This window comes from Pristiophorus japonicus, chromosome 2 (genome assembly GCF_044704955.1).
Source record: "Pristiophorus japonicus isolate sPriJap1 chromosome 2, sPriJap1.hap1, whole genome shotgun sequence".
In the NCBI taxonomy this organism is placed as follows: Eukaryota; Metazoa; Chordata; class Chondrichthyes; family Pristiophoridae; genus Pristiophorus; species Pristiophorus japonicus.
Window position 1 is genome coordinate 259,515,783 of NC_091978.1, and position 9,359 is coordinate 259,525,141.

At 46.4% G+C, this 9,359-nt stretch overlaps 1 pseudogene; it reads left to right on the forward strand.

The window, feature by feature from the left end:
* The first annotated feature begins 1,760 nt into the window (after positions 1 to 1,760).
* On the forward strand, positions 1,761 to 2,747 carry LOC139230093 (jerky protein homolog; annotated as a pseudogene).
* The last annotated feature ends 6,612 nt before the right edge of the window (positions 2,748 to 9,359 follow it).

Consider the following 9,359-nt stretch of genomic DNA (forward strand, 5'->3'; position numbering starts at 1 on the left):
TTATCCACATATTACTGCATCTGCCATGCATTTGCCCATTCACCTAACCTGTCCAAGTCACCCTGCAGCTTCTGAGCATTCTCCTCACAGCTCACACCGCCACCCAGTTTAGTGTCATCTGCAAACTTGGAGATATTACACTCAATTCCTTCATCTAAATCATTCATGTATATTGTAACTAGCTGGGGTTCCAGCACTGAGCCCTGCGGCACCCCACTAGTCACTGCCTGCCATTCTGAAAAGGACCCGTTTATCCCGACTCTGCTTCCTGTCTGCCAACCAGTTCTCTATCACGTCAGTACAGTACCCCCAATACCATGCTTTAATTTTGCACACCAATCTCTTGTGTGGGACCTTGTCAAAAGCCTTTTGAAAGTCAAAATATACCACATCCTCAAAAAATTCTAGAAGATTTGTCAAGCATGATTGCCCTTTCATAAATCCATGCTGACTTGGACCGATCCTGTCACTGCTTTCCAAATGTGCTGTTCTTTCATCTTTAATAATTGATTCCAACATTTTCCCCACTACTGATGTCAGGCTAACCGGTCTATAATTACCCCTCTCTCCCTCCTTTTTTAAAAAGTGGTATTACATTAGCTACCCTCCAGTCCATAGCAACTGATCCAGAGTCCAATGCATCCACTATTTCTAGGGCCACTTCCTTAAGTACTCTGGGATGCAGACTATCAGGCCCCGGGGATTTATCAGCCTTCAATCCCATCAATTTCCCTAACACAATTTCCCACCTAATAAGGATATCCTTCAGTTCCTCCTTCTCACTAGACCCTTGGTCCCTGGTTCCGGAAGGTTATTTGTGTCTTCCTTCGTGAACCAGTATTTGTTCAACTGGTCTGCCATTTCTTTGTTCCCCATTATAAATTCACCTGAATCTGACTGCAAGGGACCTACGTTTGTCTTCACTAATCTTTTTCTCTTCAATATCCATAGAAGCTTTTGCAGTCAGTTTTTATGTTCCCAGCAAGCTTCCTCTCATACTCTATTTTCCCCCTCCTAATTAAACCCTTTGTCCTCCCCTGCTGAATTCTAAATTTCTTCCAGTCCTCAGGTTTGATGCTTTTCCTGGCCAATTTATATGCCTCTTCCTTGGATTTAACACTATCCCTGATTTCTCTTGTTAGCCACGGTTGAGCCACCTTTCCTGTTTTATTTTTACTCCAGACAGGGATGTGCAATTGTTGAAGTTCATCTATGTGATCTTTAAATGTTTGCCATTGTCTCTAAGTATCATTTGCCAGTCTATTCTAGCCAATTCACGTCTCATACCATCGAAGTTACCATTCCTTAAGTTTAGGACCCCCTAGTCTCTGAATTAACTGTGTCACTCTCCATCTTAATAAGGAATTCTACCATATTATGGTTACTCTTCCCCAAGGAGCCTCGCTGCCATCGCCCTCCTGCACCAGCTCGCGCTGTACCTTGAAGTGGTACGCCGCCATGCTGTCCAGGGGCCGCCGCACGCTATTTACTAAATTTACTAAAAAAACCAATATAACTAGAAAATAGTTTTGTATATACAGGAAACTCTCATTTATCCGGCTGAGAATGTAACGGAAAACCTGCCGTAACAGAATTTAAAATAACTGTCACACACGTGAATATCTCGCTCACTTCAACTATCGCAAACGTGAACAAGTTGCTCAATTACACATAAATTGATGCAGGTATGGACTTTTTTCTCACTTTCCAACTGTCACACGCATTGAAAGCAGTTCAAGCAGTCGGGTGTACAATTTAAAATGTCTTGTGACAGCACTAGAAGGAAACGAAAAGTCTTGAGCATTCAGCAGAAATTAGAAATTATAAAGAAGTCTGAAGCTGGCAGAAGTGTGCGTACTTTGATGAATGAATATGAAGTTGGATCATCAACAATTTACAATATCAAGAAGCAAAAGAAAGATTTAGAAAGTTTCACCGATGCTTCTGAATCTTGCATCAAGGCAATGTCCCTCAAGAATTTGCAAAAGCCGAAGCTTGACAAACTAGACCAGGTGCTTTATGAATGGTTTTCTTTGAAACGGTCTGAAGGTTTGGCAATTTCAAGGCCAATGATTACAGCAAAGGCCAAGGACTTCAAGACGAGAATGAATCTAACTGAAGAGTGCATTTTTCAGAAGGCTGGCTCACATGTTTTAAGCATCGCCACAGCATTCGCCAGCTGGATATGTCGGGTGAAAAAAAAACAGCAGACAATGAGGCCGCAAGAATTATTCAAGAACATTTGCTGAAATGGTGCAGGAAATAAAATTGACTGCTGATCAAATATACAACACCGATGAGACTGGCTTACTATGGAGGTGTTTGCCAACTGCTACATTGGCTGCAGCAGGGGAGAAGGAAGCTGTCGGCTTTAAAATGAATAAGGAGAGGTTAACAATCTTGAATTGTGCCAATGCCGCTGGAGAACATAGGCTTCCACTTTTAGTGATTGGCAAATCAAGGAAACCACGTGCTTTAAAGGAATTGCTCATTTACCAGCTAGCTATAAGGCTCAGAAAAGTGCATGGATGGACAAGGACATATTCTTGGAATGGTTTTCAACAAAATTCGTCCCCCAAGCTCGAGAAAACATGAAGAAAATAGGCAAACCTAATGGAAAGTGTGTGCTGCTTCCGGACAATTGCAGAGCACACCCGCATGAGTCAAAATTAGTGTCCAGTTGTGGCAACATCTTTGCATGCTATTTGCCCCCCAATGTGACCTCGCTCATTCAACCTATGGATCAGGGTGTCATAGAAAGTGCCACTATAGGAATAACTTCATGCACAAATTGATTAATAGCGATCAATCAATCTCTGATTTCCAGAGAGCATACAATATTAAAGATGCCATCTATGCATGCTCGCTGGCATGGAGAGAAGTAAAAATGCTACATTGAAGAGGTGTTGGTGCTAGTTGTGGCTCAATGTCATATTCGAAGACAGTGCTTCTGATGACAAAGAATTCAAAGGTTTTTATGTATGGGCTAATAAAAAACAGGCTGTAAAAGAAATCATGGAGATTGTCAGCAGTGCACACGAAACAAACGCAGTTAAATCCCTAGCAGAAGATGACATTGCTGAGCAGATACATATTGACATCGAAACAGATGTAACACAAATTTGTACTGACGAGGAACTTATCGGCATAGTCACTAATAAAGACAAATCTGATGAAGAGATGAGCGATTCAGACAATGAAATTGAAGAAAAACCAAAAAAGACTTGGATACGCACTGAAGAAGCAATGAAACATGTCGTTGGTTTTTTTGAGAAGAATTCTCATTTTACTTCTCACGAGGTTCTGCAAACTCATATCATCCACAAAATTTTAATTAAAAAGAAAATGAATTCATTTAAACAAGCAAATATAAGATCGCTTTTTTAAAAATCAATCTCAGTTTTAACAGAATAAAATAATTTTTAATTTCAAAACATTATGAATCAATTTTCATTTATTTTATTACATTCACAATCAAATAACATGAACTAAATCTTCGTGGGTGGTTCTATCATCTTCAAATGTTAGCTTTAAAATATAAACTCGTCCTATCAGAGAATTCATTTACCCGGAATTGCCGAATCCCCAAGCGATCCGGATAAACGAGAGTTTCCTGTCGTTTTAAAAGTCATTTTCTGTAATTTAAATACAGGTGGTGGATTACTACTGAGATTAAAAATGCTTATTTTTGTGATAAACCCATTCTCAGCTGAATTGATAAAACTGAACCAAATTACCATTCTTAAAAATATCAAGGAATATTTTTTAAAGCAGCATTTAGACAAGTATTTACGTTTCAAAATGCTGCTGGATTGTGGTGGTTCATGGCAGATTTTGCTTTCGGCGATACACAAATGAGTTTGAGTGGAAACTCGGGGGGGGGAAAAAAAACACCTTACAAAATGGGTGCAATTTTGGGCACAATTTGCACCCGCATCGCCGAATGCACCCAACATGGAATCGCTACCATTTCTTTCCATTTAAGTAATAGTCCCTTCCTGGATTTTTAGTCCTCATTTTGCATTTCTCTACACTGGATTTCATCTGCTCAATTTTCAAATAATTTCAAATCCTTATGTAATTTATCCTGTTCAGCTTTGGAGTCTACCAGCTGCATTAATTAGCTTGTCCTAATTTCTCCTTATGTGACTCGGTGTCAAATTTTTTGTTTCATAATACTCCTTGGGACATTCCACTATGTTAAAGGCCCTATATTAATACAAGTTGTTGTTGTTGTTTGTACTTCATTAGCTGTAAAGCACTTAGAGACGTCCGGTGGTTGTGAAAGGCGTGATATAAATGTAAATCTTTCTTTCTTCTTTGTATCATCTGCAAGTTTAGCCATTGTGTGTGTGACTCCTAATTCCAAAACATGAAATTGTGGAGAAATGTGGGGGCCGAAATTGCCCCTTTTGATAAGGCCTCTAGCCACCTGAAAGTGGCGGCCACGCAGCAGCGCTGAATAACCACCGGGTCGCGGTGGACTGGCCGCATTCGCGGCATTGCCCTCATGGGTTTTTGTGGCAGTGTGTATATCCGCCCTTCTCCCCCCCACTTCCACCCCACATTAACGACGTCATCAGAGCGTGCACCACAACGGACCCACCACGGAAGGTAAATTCACCTCAAAAAGTCTTCCGGCTGCCTGTCAGTGCTAATGCCAGGTTTTTGGGTCTGTACACAGTGCTTGCTCAAGATCGCCAGCAGCCTTTAAAGGCATGTTGCGTGTAGCAGCATTCTTGTCGCCGAGATTTTTTTGGACTTTTGCAAACTTTGCCAGTTGCCTTGTTCATAGCGGGATTGAGTGATAGTGGGGCAAGATTTTCAATCTCTACAACAGAGAGCCATGATTTTGGAGGTTCTGCTTACGGAGGAGAACTAAATGGGGTCAGTGCTGGCAGCAGAATGCCTCCTGCACATTGTTCACGACAGGGAGGCACGCAGGAGAAGCCGACGCCGGCTCCAATGGCTGGAGCGGCAGCGGGCAAGGGACGCAGCTCACATGGCTGCTGAACATGCAGAAGACCATGGAGACAGACCTGAACCCAGAGACGTAGCCCAGGAAGGAACTCAGAAAGGACCTGCCTTCAGGTGGAGGGTCAGGTACATTGAACCCCCCCCATGCCAGATAGTGGGCGAGATGGACTGAAGGCAACATGCACAGGAGGCAGATGCTTGCCAGCAACAGGCTGCAGAGGGTGAGGACCAAGACGAGCAGGAGGGAGAAAGCAATGAGGCAGCTGGCATAGGGATACGCCAACATAGATGTGGGGACAGAAGGCTCTAGTGTCAAAGGTCTACAGACAGCAGTTCTCGTACATGGACCTGACGGATGACCAGTGTCTCCAGAGACTGGAAGGACATCGTGAGGGAGCTGTGCAATCTCCTGCAGCCAGACCTCCAGCCTCAAGTAAGGTTGAGGACAGCTCTGACCGTTGCATCCAAGGTGACCATAGCGACTCAATTTCTATGCGACTGGATCTTTTCAAGCTGCAACAGCAGACATCTCGAACAATTCGCAGTTCGCCGCGCATAGCTCCATCTGTCAGGTAACAGATACTCTGTATAAGAGGTGGAGGGACTACATATCCTTCCCTATGAGCAGGGAGATGCAGTTGGAGTGGCAGACTAGTTTCATGAGGATTGCGGATTTCCCCAGGGTTCAGGGCGCCATAGACAGCACCCATGTCGCATTGAGGGCACCACAGAAAAATCCCAAGATGTTCAGAAACCGCAAGGGATTCCACTCCCTCGATGTCCAGCTGGTGTGTGACCACCGCCGCAAAATCATTGCAGTTGATGCCCGGTATCCTGGCAGCAGCCACGATGCTTTCATCCTGCTCCAGACCGGTGTGCCCGGCATGTTTTCTGGCCCAAACCGAGATTGTGGCTGGCTCCTTGGAGACCAGGGCTACTCACTGTGCACTTGGCTGCTGACTCCCCTTCGCATCCCCAGTATTGCTGCGCAGCAAGCCTACACTGAATCTCATTCAGCCACCAGGTGCATCATTGAGCAGACCATCAGAATCCTTAAACAGAGTTTTCGTTGCTTGGATTGCTCTGGTGGATGTTGCAGTGCTCGCCTGAGCGGGTCGCCCTATTCGTGGTCGTCTGCTGCATGCTTCACAACTTGGCAATCATGAGGGCACAACCATTGGAGGATGAGGCAACAGTACCACCTGAGGAGGACCAGGAGGTGGAGGAGGATGCTGGTTGGCGGCCATGCAGGAGGCGACGTCGCTATCCAAACCCTGCAAGGGAAGTGCAGAACCATCCCATTGCTGCTCGTTTCCGCTGAGTTCATACGCACTTTACCTTTCACCTTTGCATCTCCATGGGCAACCCAATGAGCTCTTTCACACATCATTACTCACAATGAAATGACAGACCTGTATAAATATTGAAACACAAAATAAAGATTTATTACAGCTTAAATAATGGATGCGCAAAACATACACATTATCAGTTCTCACCCTTGTGCATTTGCTTATAACCCCTCTTACACATACTATTCTGGAACTACACTGCAGTGTCTCCCCTGTGGATGCATCATGGCTGCTGTATTTCAGCTGTAAAACGTACAGATGTCCTTCTCGGATGCCCTTGACCAGCTCTGGCCCTAGAAGGGCCAGCTGCAGACTGGGTCATATCCTCCTCAGTGCCTTCTGTCGGAATTGGCTGGGGCGATTCCATGGTTGGCAGTAATGGCGGAATGGCAGGTCTCGGGACTGCTGTAATCCTGAGAGAACACATCAGGATTCTGATCTGAAAAGCCTGCACTGCTCCCTGGGGCAGCATCTCACCATCTCCACCAATCTGCTGGAGCACAGGTCGGTGGGGTGGCGTGACACCAGAAGGTCCCTGGTGGACCTTGGCGGATCCAGCCGCAATGGCAGCAATGAAATCTCACGTGGCATCCAGCTGAGACTGCATGAGAGCAGACACAGTCTCGATGCCACCAGAGATGACAGCAGTAAGACACTCCATGTCCTGTTGTCCACAGTGCATGAGATCATTCTGATCTTCCAGGCCAGCGGCCATCCTATCGAAAGCAGCACTCAGATATTCGTTACCTTGTACCTGTGCTGTAATGGCAGCTGCCACATCGCCCACAAGACGCAGCATCACAACTGGATCCACACGGTCAATCTGAGAGACCACCATCATCTGCACACTGGCAATTATGAGCTCCATGGTATGCGCAGAGCTGTCCACAATGCGGGAGGCAGACTCCTCCATTCTCCTGACCACTTGCAACAGGCTCTCGGGCACCTTGTCATTGCCCCCAACATCTGCAAATGCATGGCCTCCAACCTTCTTTCAAAAGCCCCAACATCGATGGGCTTGTCTGAGTCCTGTGTAGCAGAACTCGTGTGCAAACGTGCATCCCAGAGAGATGGCACCCAAGGTTGCCTTTGCCTTTGTCAATGAAGCAGCCCGCTAGGCCCCGGTGCATCACCCAGTGCAGACCCCACTGCTAAATCTAACATTCCCAACCGTGTACTCCCAGTATCTGAGCTGGCGCGTGCGAGTGTAGGAAGCAGTGATGCGGTGTTGGCAGCACTGTCCCCCTCTTCCTCGTCCTCATCGGACATGCCGGCAATATCTGCAATGGGCTCAAAGATGTCCTCCTGACTATGGCTCCCAGTCACCTCAAGGGTCTTGGTGTCGCTGTGACTCACACTTGGAAACTCATCTGCATTCATAAATGGCACAAGGGGTTTTGTGTGGGTGATGCAGGGCATTGCACCATGCAACAAGCAACTTGCACACAATCATAAGCAAACACATGGTAGGCGCTTGGTCTTTCAGGGAGAGATGGCATTAAAGGAAGGCCTTCACCTACCAATACTGCCCCCAGTGGGATCCACATGACCGGCGGCCACAGGAAAGGCAAGATGTGGGCCCACTAGCCTCTGCACCTTTTCTTCAATATGAGTCAACTGCTGGATATCTGGCTCCGCAAGATCCTACAAATCCCCTGGGAGGACAGACGCACCAACATTAGCGTCCTCGACCAGGCCAACAGTCCCAGCATTGAAGCACTGACCACACTCGATCAGCTCCGCTGGGCAGGCCACATTATTCGCATGCCAGACATGAGACTCTACTCCTTCATGGCAAACGAGCCAAAGGTGGGCAGAGGAAACGTTACAAGGACACCCTCAAAGCCTCCCTGATAAAGTGCAACATCCCCACTGACACCTGGGAGTACCTGGCCAAAGATCGCCCTAAGTGGAGGAAGTGCATCCGAGGTGGCACTGAGCACCTCAAGTCTCAGCGCCGAGAGCATGCAGAAATCAAGCGCAGGCAGCGGAAGGAGCATGCGGCAAACCTGTCCCACCCACCCTTTCCCTCAACGACTATCTGTCCCACCTGTGACAGGGACTGTGGTTCTCGTATTGGACTGTTCAGCCACCTCAGGACATTTTAAGAGTGGAAGCAAGTCTTCCTCGATTCTAAGGAACTGCCTAAGATGATGATCTGGCTCACCCCCACCTGTCCTCTGTTGCTCCAAACGGTTTTGAGATATCTTGCCCTTAAGGTACCAAAGCAAAAAAAGGTTACTGAGTAACTGTGTCATGAGGCGATGGCAATGAGTGCAAGTGTGGGTCCATTACATGCAGGTGTAACTCTGACATGAAAGAGGAGCCTCCATTACGAATACACACACATATATATATATAGGCAATCAAATGGTGTTTCAGTGACTATAAAGTGAAGATTGGAAATAAGAGACGGTGAAGGAGAGACTCACTTTCATCAGTCGAATGATGTCATTCAGCCTTTTGTGGCATTGGGTGGCGGTCATGAATGGAGGTCCCTGAGAACACCACAGCGAGCTCTCTCCAGACATTCACAAGCACGGAGTGAGTCGGTCTGCCTGTGTCTGGTTACAGAAGGCGCCTCCTTCCCTCAACAGCTTCGATCAGGGTCTCGACTTCCACATCAGAAAAGCGGCTGGCCCTTCTCAAAGCTCTGGCATTAGCCATTCCGTCACAATCAACAGAGACAAACTCAGTGCTCAGGGCCTAGCTGCAAAACTTGCCCTTTAAGAAGGACATTATGCTTATCACTATAATAAATCACATGTGGCCCATGCTGGAGCTGATCACCTTGTGACCTTTAGGTTTAATGTAAACTCTGAAAGTGAGCACTGCAGGGGGAGCCTGCTTTATATAGGGAGGCAGCACGAGATGCAGTAATTTGTGCCTCCCAGGTTGTCCCCATCTGTTGGCTATTACACGTAATTACATGGTGCAGAGCATGGCTGCAAATACATCACAACACTTCCCCCCCCAAGTCTTAGATGCGGTTTACAGGTCAAGACAAATAAATCTCTGCCCTTCTTGGGCAGG